This window comes from Gopherus flavomarginatus, chromosome 17, assembly GCF_025201925.1.
Source record: "Gopherus flavomarginatus isolate rGopFla2 chromosome 17, rGopFla2.mat.asm, whole genome shotgun sequence".
In the NCBI taxonomy this organism is placed as follows: domain Eukaryota; kingdom Metazoa; phylum Chordata; order Testudines; family Testudinidae; genus Gopherus; species Gopherus flavomarginatus.
This window is the reverse complement of record NC_066633.1, coordinates 15,377,207-15,387,797: the sequence shown is the minus strand read 5'-3', so window position 1 is coordinate 15,387,797 and position 10,591 is coordinate 15,377,207.

Below are 10,591 nucleotides of genomic sequence, written 5' to 3'. Positions count from 1 at the left end.
ACATTGGGCATCCAAGTCACTAATTAATTTTGAAAATCTTGGTCATCAAAGCTGGGATTTTCAAAAGCCATCTGAGGGATATTGATGCATAATATCTATCGATTCTAATGGGAATTCAGCATCTGAATCTCCAAGGTGGCTTTGAAAATCCTACCTTCCTTCAGTCTTGGCATTCCTTAAACCATTTCCCCAACAGATATCAAACTCAACTGGGAAGGATTGTCCTCCATTGGCATTCAGAGCTAATTCACTCCATGTTCATTCTGTCCTCGGTTGCCTTACATTGTTCTAACAAGGATACTCTTGTATCCTAGTGGGACCTTTGTGTCCTGCTTATTAGGAAGGAGATTCACTCTCCACGCTATGCTGATCCCACCCATACTACTCCTAAATAGATGTCCCAAATTCTGATTTGGAGGCGGGTCCCCGTTCGTCCAGTCAGAATGGAATTCACTAGCTCCCTCTTCTATACATTTTTAGGTTTCCACTATTCCTTCTCCTCCCTGACATCCATATCCACTTGTCTACTTCATCTGCCCCAGGCAGATGAAAAAGAATTGATATGAATTTTTTGATTGGAAGCCTGTCCCTGTCTCCCTGTCTCTACGTTTTTTCCAGCTGAAAGGGATCCATCAAGATAATTTGCCGTTATTAGGTTTGAAGTGTTTTGAATTTGAAATGCCTTTTCACTTAGAAAGAATTGATGCTATAACTTGTAATATGTTAGCAGTTTGGTATAGTGCCTGACAGTCCAAACTACATTACAGGTAGCTAATCCCAGCCGCTGAGCTCCATTAAAGAATAGATCGTATCTGTTAATGCAGCCATCCTGTTTGGGTCATTGTGCTGATGTAAGGAGCACGGCTGCCTGGAGAAAGATTATGATGTGAGGGTATGACTTTATTCTATTTTAAACTTGGAGAATGTATAGCAGACATGCTAGTCATGATTGATTAAAGATACGAAAACGATTTTATGAGCCTTTTGGTGCACTCTGCATTTCGCACCATGTTTGTCATTTGTCAGCATTAAAAAAGTAATGGAATAACCCAAAGCACAGAGGCTAAAGGGGGTTGGTGGAGAAGATGGAGGTGTACTGCTGTGCACCCCATGGTTAGTGATAGGCCTTACCCTGGACTCGGGTTCTGTTCTCAGCACTACAATTGACCTAGTATGTCACCTTGGGCAAGTCACTTGGCCTCTCTCTGCCTTTGTTTCTCCTCCCACTCTTTGTTTGTCTTGTCTACTAAGTTTTGAAGCACTCCAGGGCCTGGACACTGTCTTATTATGTGCATGTACAGCTCCTAGCATATTGGGGATCTGATCTCCATTGGTATCTCTGAGTACTATTGCAATACAAATAATCTCCATATCCAATGAACCTCTCTACAGAATTCCATAGCCACTAGATTTCACTGCATCGACCCATGGTGGGGTAGCCAGATGTGGTACCCCACTTCTGGGTGATCCTCCTATAGCCAGAGGACATCTCATGCCTTCTATCACCCATAAATTATCTAACTCAGTACTGTGGTCCTTCAAACAGTCATACATCAGTCTTTAATAGTACCTCTGTGCCTAGAAGTATCATTCCATTCCTAGTTTGTTCCCCATGTCCAGTGGTCACTGCATGGCCAGTTGTACCCTATGTTAGAGGCACTCCTGTGTATGGAAGTACCATCACAGTCATTGCTATCCCCTTATTCTCTCTGGCTTCAAACTCAGCTGCACTCCTATTGCCAGTATTAGTTCAAGTCCAGTGTTATACTCTTGACTGCAGAAGGCTCCATGGCCTTCCTGTAGCTGGAAACAGAAGACTTTTAAAAAAAATCACGTTAAGCATGGCGTGTGTTTCTTGCTTCCTAAGCATCTTATCCTGCTGCAGAGGGCTGTAATTCCCCTGGCTGCTTTTGAATTTTATGTCACACTTTTAAATGGAGTTTGGTACATTCTCTACGCGGCCTGTCAGTGGAGTTCTGCCAATAACCTCACAACACCCAGGCACTGAGAGCACTGCAGACTCTGCTTCCATCCATGTCAAAACTAGGGAATATCACAAATGTAGATATCTTCCACATGGGAGGAAATCACATCCTGGTTGAACTGCACGGGGAACTCCTTTTTAGCCACATGGGATTTTCCTTCCCCAATCAAACAAGTTCGCTCCAGCAGATGCTGGTAACTTGTGTCTTATTCTCCTCCATCCAGACAAACGACTTGCTAGTGCATTTTTAGGAGGGTAATGAGACTACAGTGGAGGAAACCAACTTAAGGAGAAGTCAGTGACTGTTAATTAAAGTCCTGTAGTAAATAGGCTTGAGTAGCGGGGATACAAGGAGAGAATGCCCCTGTTATGTTCATAGCATACACAGAGAGAAATTAGATAAAAAAACATAAATACTCTTGCAGGAAGGTTGCAAAGTAATGCTACTTTATTTCATAGCATTTTGAATGATAACACACAAGAGCCAAAAAAACACACACAGAGAGAGAAAACAGGCTGCTCCTTAAGACAGGGAAGCACAATTTACTTCACCTTGTTTAAGATGGTTCTTTCCAGACTGGCTATCTTCTGAATAGCTCAGATGACTAGGGTTGTCAGGTGTCTGTTTTTCTACTGGAACATCTGGTTGAAAAGGGACACTGGTGGCTCCGGTCAGCACTGCCAATCGGGCTGTTAAAAGTCTGGTCGGCGATGCTGCAGAGCTAAGGGAGGCTAGTTCCTACCTGTCCCGGCACTGCACTGTGCCCCAAGAGTGGCCAGCAGGTCCGGCTCCTAGGTGGGGGGGCTACAGGGCCCTGCACACTACCCCTGCTCTAAGCACCAGTTGGGGGGGCAGTGCCTGTGGGCAAGAACAGTGTGTGGAACCTTCTGCCCCCCATCCCCCAGGACCCGGACCTGCTGGCTAATTCTGGGGTGCAGGGTAGAGCCAGGACAGGCAGGAAACCTGCCTTAATGCCTCTGCACTGCTGATCTGCAGCCACCTGAGGTAAGCCCATGCTCCAATCCCTTGCCACAGCCCTGAGCCCCCCCAAATCCAGATCCCCCTCCTGCACCCCTAACACCTCATCCACAGCCCCACCCCAGATCCCTCACCCCCTCCCGCACTTTGAATCCCTCGGTCCCCCGCACCCGCCTGGAGCCCTCTCCTGCACCCCAAAACCCTCATCCCAGGCCCCACCCTAAAGCCCATATCCCCTTTCACACTCCACCCCCCTGCCTCAACCTGCAGCCCCTTCCCACATTCCGAATCCCTCGGCCCCACTCCCCAGCCTAGAGCCCCCTCCTGCAACCCAAACCTCTCATCCCCAGCTCCACCCAGGAGCCTGAACCCCCAATTACAACCTTCACCTCCTGCACGCTAACCTATTGCCCCAGCCCAGTGAGAGGATGGGGGAGAGCAAGCCACCAAGGGATGGAGAATATAGTGAGTGGGGGGTGGGGCCTCAGGAAAAGGGCAGGGCTAGGATGTTCGGTTTTGTGCAATTAGAAAGTTTGCAACCCTACAGATGACCCAGGTCACCTGGCTTCCTTTAGAGCCCCCTAGCCTGCAAACAGAACCAGGAAATCTCTCACTCTTAAACTGATAGCTTGTCATTTGTAACCAGTTTCCAATATATCACAGCCCCACCCCCCACTAAGAAATTTCATTTTTCAATTAACTGCTGTTTACTGTTCTAGAAAGCGACGTCAACCCAGGCTGGTGTTTATTTATCCTCCATAAATTCAGTTCCAGCTTGTTCAGTTTACAATAAAGGGATGGTATTTCTAACTGCAAAGCCTGCGACCTCACCCCTGGATCTGAAAGTCGAGCTATTACTTTTTTGTGACTTATTCATCGCTAGTAATGAAGTGTCCACAGGCCAACTTCTGCCCCTGGTCACTCACAACCATATTATCTATATTAACCATGCCCTCAGTTGATCTCTGGCCTTTTGCTGTAGATCAGTGATTCTCAAACTTTTGTACTGGTGACCCCTGTCACACAGCAAGCCTGTGAGTGCAACCCCTCCCAAATTAAAAATACTTTAAAATATATTTAACATCATTATAAATGCTGGAGGAAAAGCGGGGTTTGGGGTGGAGGCTGACAGCTTGCGACCCCCCCTGTAATAACCTCATGACCCCCTGAGGGGTCCTGACCCCCAGTTTGAGAACCCCTGCTCTAGATTCTCACCTCTCTTACAGCCAATAGGATTCGCAAGGTGGTAAAGGAGAACGGATTTTATCCATTTTTGTATTCAACTGCTGATCCCATTTACACCTGTGCGACTCCATTGTCTCCAATGTGACTGCATGGGTGCAAATGAGGCCAGGATTTAACCACGCAACTGAAATGTTATTGAGGACATACCGGAGAGTATATAATTCAGTTCTCCCTCCCAGATCCAGGTTGGCCTGCGGGTCTAACGGGTGTAAAAAAAGTAGTCAAAATGCTTTGTCAGTAAAGACTGCAGGTCTGGTGGACTGTTAGAGTGAGACATCGGGATTTAGACACAGTCACTTTGCAGAGCAGGATCACAGTTGAAGGAGCAGATAACTGGGCTCTGGCTTCTTCTGAAAGGCTGAAATCTGACTGGTGATTTTTTGAAACTCCAGACCCTGCAGAACTCTGTGAGCTCTCCCAGAGAGGTGGTGTCCTCTGAGCTGTGTCCCATGCACTAGAAAGGGAACCTTCCAGGTTCTTTCACTACTTTCCATGAGTTAACAGTTCCCAAAAGCAACTATCTCAATGCATTGTTGGCTCTTCAAAGGGAAACTAAAATCTCCCTCTGCAGCAGGGTCATGCCAGGTAACATGTTACTGACATGTGCAAATACATGCTGGGAACTGAGTCTTAGATATGTTCCCCCAACTCCCGTTCTCCCACCCTCTGTCCATCTACCTCTCCACAGCCCAGCTCTCCCAAGTGTCAACATGTGTCTCTCTCTTGGTCTCTTCACCTCCCTCTGTTGCCTCGTTTCCTTAGCTGGAACCATGCTTTTAGGATGCTTGCTGTCTTTGTAAATTTTGCAAACTTGCGATTTCACACTGTATTTGTTTCCATGGTAACCACGGGGGGGGCCCTAAAAGAGGAAAATCTGTTGAATCAGCCCCTTGATTTGTGTCTTGCCTGAACAGAGTTGGACACGTCTCTGAATTATCAGCAGAGTCTGTAATGGACTTTTGAATTCCCCTAGGAGCTTTGGAGACCCATCCAGAGACCGAGAGCACTTTCCCCACTGCTGCTGTCCTCAATCCCTCTCTCTGAGGACAGCTATCAACTGGCTTTCACCTCGAGATGTTATTTTTCACTATGGAAGCAATGGCAACAAATCCTGCTGTCTTGATGGAGAAATTATGGTGAGAGCGGTAGCAGGTGCCGGTCTCCGGAAGATGCAACGACAATGTAAAGAGCATTCAACGGCGGCACTATTTTACTTTTATCTTTCTTTCCAGTAACAGATCCATCAGCGAAGATGATGGAACGCTGGCTGAAGCCAGGCTCTCTTCCCTCCTCCTCTTCCCAATCACCATGGCAAAAGGAGCAGCAGCCCTTAAATGAAAACTTTATGGCGATAAGCCACTGACACTTTTTCATTATGAAGATACATGGGGTGGCTGGTAGCTAATGAATGTCAGTGCTCAAAAGGATAATCTCTGCTTCTCTCTGATACAATTTAACATCGTATTTCCCTAATTTGAGGCTGATTTAGTCGCTGGGGTATTTGGATGCCTCTTCTATGGTGCCGATAGTTAATTAAACAGATGTTGCAGAGGGAATCATTAATTTTAGTGCTGCAGATGGGAGCGGAATGACTTTGTGAAGTTAATGTTTCAGCAAAACAATAGGCTTCTGTCATCAGTTGGTATAAACCAAGTAAATTAAGAGAACAAGTAGAGTAAAGGAGATAGCTTCGAAGGAATATCAATTATTCATTCTTAGAATTATACTCTTTTTTTTTAATCACCATGGTTGGGGGTAGAGGGAGCAGGGAGAAAGTAAGGCGGAAAGATTCTGTGATTTAGCAAACTGGTGTGAAGGTTTATCATAGCTCTAGCTTACCAGATTTCTTGTTCTGGGGGTACTTTGGAAGCACAGTAAGCACTGGGAAGCAGCAACAGAAGAGGAAATGCAGTCTAGTAGTTAGTGCAGCGCTTTGGTTCCTGACTTGTGTGACCTTGGGAATGTTGCAATAAGACTCGGGACTCTAAGTCCTCTAAGACCTATTTTCAAAAAAGACTTAGGACCAGATTTTCAAAAGTATTTAAACACCTAAAGATGCAGATTTTCAAAAGTGCCTACGCAGGTTGGTTGATTTCACATGGGAATTAGGCACCTAACCTGCTTAAGGCACTTAAATACCTTTAGAAATCTGGTCCAAAGTCACTTTTGAAAATGTCTCTTAGGCACTTCTGAAAATGTTGCCCTTCACCTTTCTAGGGGGGGATCCTGGGCCCATCAAAGTCAATGGGAGTTTTACCATTGACTTCAGTGGAGGCAGGATTTCATCCTCTGTTTTTATAATGGGGATAATACAATACAGCATCTCTCAGGGCTTTTGTGAGGATTAATATTTGTAAAGGGCCCAGTGATCCTTCAGTGGAAGATGCTATGTAAGGGCTTGAACTTATGGTTTGTAGTCCTGCTGCTGATACGAGTGAGTATTGGATCAGACCATAACAACAAAGCATTATTATCATTCTCAGCTCCTGGCCTGAGGGAGGCATTCCATCTGAAGGTTACGTGACTGCACAATATTACTAGAGGCAGAGTCCACTGACTGAAATCTCATTCAGGCTGCATCAATGAAATGGACTGCTAGAGACGAGAGAACCTCACAAGTTTTCAAGCCTTAAGGACTTCTTTGAAATTACATTGGCTGACATTAACTTCTTAATGAGCTGAGGAGGCTAGTGTTTGGTCTTGCACATCCCAAATCAGGGTGAGGGGTAGCTCCCTTTGATAGATACCCAGCCAGCCAGTTAGCTGTAAAATCTCTCTTGGTAGCTGTTCTCTGCTTGCTTTACCTGTAAAGGGTTAACATGCCCACAGGTAAAAGAAAAGGAGTGGGCAGCTGGCCAAAAGAGCCAATGGGAAGGCTAAAACTTTTTCAAATGGAGAAAAAAAACTTTCCCTTGTTCTGTTCTCCACAGAAGCAGGGACAGAGGAGTAATGCTATTAGCAGGAAGGCTGTGTAAGTTTTGAACCAGGTGTGAAAAATTATTTTCCATACCTAAAAGGAATCATTTGGATAGGGAATGTTTAGATAAATGCGAACAAGTTTCTTCTTTATTTTGGCTTGTGGGTCTCCTCTGTGCTAACCCCAGATGCTTTTGTTTGCTTGTCACCTTTAAGCTGAACCCCTAAGAAAGCTATTTTGGGTGCTTATTTTTTGGAATTGCTCTTTTAAAATCTAGCAAAAGCCTAACTTCCAAATGTATTTTTGTAAATAAAATTTACCTTTCTTAAGAATAGGATTGGTTTATTGGTGTCCTAAGAGCTTTGTGCATGTTGTTTGATCAGCTGGTAGCCACAGCTAATTTCTTTTGTTTCTTTCTCAGCTCTTCCCTGGAGGGGGAGTGAAAGGGCTTGATGGTATCCCAAAGGAAAGAATTCCCACGTGCACCTTCCTGGGTCCAAGGGTGTTTTTGCATTTGGGTGGTGGCAGCATTTACCAAGCCAAGGTCAGAGAGAAGCTGTAATCTTGGGAGTTTAATACAAGCCTGGAGTGGCAAGTATTAATTTTTTAAATCGTGGCAGGGTCCCACTTCCTGTATTCAGAGTGACAGAGTGGGGATTCAGCCCTGACAGGGACGGTCCTATTTTATCTGAACCCAGAAAGCTTGACTTTGCTTTAGGATCCTAGGACTGGCAGGGAACTCCTGGGTAATTAATTCCAGTCCCTGCTATCACAGGCAACCCTGGCATATAATCTTTTTCATAAACTTACCATTAAGAGGTCAAGTAAAAAGTTCTGGTTTGAACTCCTGTGCATGGTGAGGCAAAATGCAAGTCCGGAATTGTTTCAGTGCATCACGATATGCAAATCACATTTCCATTTAATATCAGAGAGGTCGCTGTGTTAGTCTGGATCTGTAAAAAGCGACAAAGATTTCTGTGGCACCTTGTAGACTGTTGGTCTATAAGGTGCAACAGGACTCTTTGTCGCAATTTTCATTTAGGACAGGCGTGATGTATGAACTCTGATCTGTTTACGTCACACAGAGACATATGCATACATATGTGCACCTCTACATCCATTCATGCTATCTTTCTCTTTCTCATATTACCAGCTACTCCTTTTTCCAGAAATAATGATCAGTGGTATAGTCTCATTTATTTGATAAGGCCAAACAATTTCAGGGCCCTGAAAGTAATTATGAATTTGGCAGTTCTGATTAAGAATAAATCTTTCATGAAGTGTATTCCGTTCTCTCTGTACACAGCATCTTTCTTCCAGAAAGTCATCAAGACAACATGAAGACACGGAAAAGAAAGTCAGGGGAAGAAAGTGAAAGTGAAAATCCCCAGTCTTCCTATTAAGAGTCCTGATCTCAGCCTTCTACTTTGGTGAGGTGAATTTCACACTCAGATTTACTCCTTGAACAGCTCAGCTGATTCACACACAGTTTCATCTTGATAGGAATTTGCTTAATTTTACTCTTTCAGGAGTTTCAGTGCCTTCTGCTCAGGTTGCTCCAGTATCACAATCAATGTTCCAGACTATTTTTAGTAGCTAAATCCTGTCTTCAGTCTTGCTAGAGCATAATGGCCCATAGCTTGAAGTTACCATCTTGTGTTACAGAGGAGTTAGAACATGCACAGACCAACTTGTGATATACTAGACTAGTCACTGTACCTGTGCACTGCAGAGAAATTGGTCCGGGACAAGTTTCAGAGGTGAAGCTAAAGGTGCCTTCAACCAATACCATAACATAGATTAAATCCCAAAGAAAGTAATGTGCCCTTTGGACGAAAGAGGTGAAAGCACTGGGGGCAGTGTAGATTTGATTTTTGTCTGGGACAATTCAAATGTCAGTATTCTGCGAATCAAATATCCTGAGAATTATCTGTGGTCATTAAGTATTGTATATTGAATTGAAGGATCTTGGCTTCTTCTTTAAGTGAATCTAATTCTGGCTAAAACATCAGATTAAGATCCTTGGGAAGTGAAGTACTCTGTCTGCTGGAGAGTTAGAACATCTGCTTCAGCCATGCACATTTTCCCTATGTAAGCATCTCAAATTCATTCTATAGGGGTCACTTCTTCAGGTGGGGGAGAAAATGAATGTGTGTGTAGGCTTCATTCATTCTTTGATCCCCCTGCTGAGTTGGCCAACAAGGGGTTAGGGCATGCCAACTGTGATGGAGGACTTTGAGATGCACACCTACCTATTAAGAATTGAACTGAGACCACCAGTTCATTTCACATGAGCCACTAGCACCCATGAAGTGGTAGCGTCTTTTGGACATGAGTGACCTGGGTCCGATTTGAAATGGTGTGTCCTAGAGAAGAAAAGCATCCAGATCCTTACTATTGTTACGACCAGGGAGCTGCATAACGCAGTTGTGTCCTTCTGTTGCCTTATGTCTGTCTCACCCTGAGTCCACTTGATTGGAGCTCCCAGAGTCCACATTAGGGGATGTTAATGAATCTTAGGCCTGAGCTACACTAGCTGGGGAGGTTTAAACTAAGATACGCAACTTCAGCTATGCTATTCAAGTAGCTGAAGTGAAAGTATCTTAGTTCGACTTACCTGGCCATCCTCACAGAGGCGAGTCAACTGCCACGGCTCCCCCATTGACTCTGCTTACTCCTCCTGCCGTGTAATGCACGTCGATTAGCGGATCGATTTAGTGCATCCAGATGAGACGCAATAAATCAATCCCCAATACATCGAACATTACCGGCCGATCCTGCGGGTAGTATAGATGTATCCTTAGAGAGAGAGCAGCTAGGAAGCTGGTAAAACCCAATGCCACTGTCTGCTGACCTTTTCTTTTTGATAGGGTCACAGTGCCACTTTGTGGCAAGCTTCACTAGAGCCACCCAGAAGTTTGGAAGGATGTGGCCCCTCAAGTGAATGTGCAGGTCCCCTTGCCTCCAGGGTGCTTGGCACAATGCACAATTCCTTTTCTCTGTGTCACCTGCCAGCAGTGTCTGCCTTTGCCAGAGGTAATTGATTCCCTTCCCTTTTAGAGCCCTAATTAAAAATGCTCTGAATTAAACTTGAATGCATTGGAAACAATTAGCTCCCTCTTTTATCTCCTTGTTTGAGTCTGCAATGTGAGGCAGTCAGGTGTCACGTTCAACAAATCTCCATCCAGTAATTGCTGTGGAAGGAAATGAGGTTTGAAGAACTCCTCTGTTTCTCCCGAAACTTTGGCTCTGACCTCCTTGTGCTCACACAGCTCATGTCCATGAAGATGCTCACTTTGTGAATGAGATCTGTCTTCTGCCAGGGGAAGCATTGGGGGAAGTGGAGGGTAGGGACTCAGCCAAGGCGGGATGGCTTTCTCATACTCCTCACTATGACAACACTCTTCAAGGGCTAATGGGACCTGCTTCACCTATAGGCTTGACTAGCTTTGAGCCACTCTGCCAC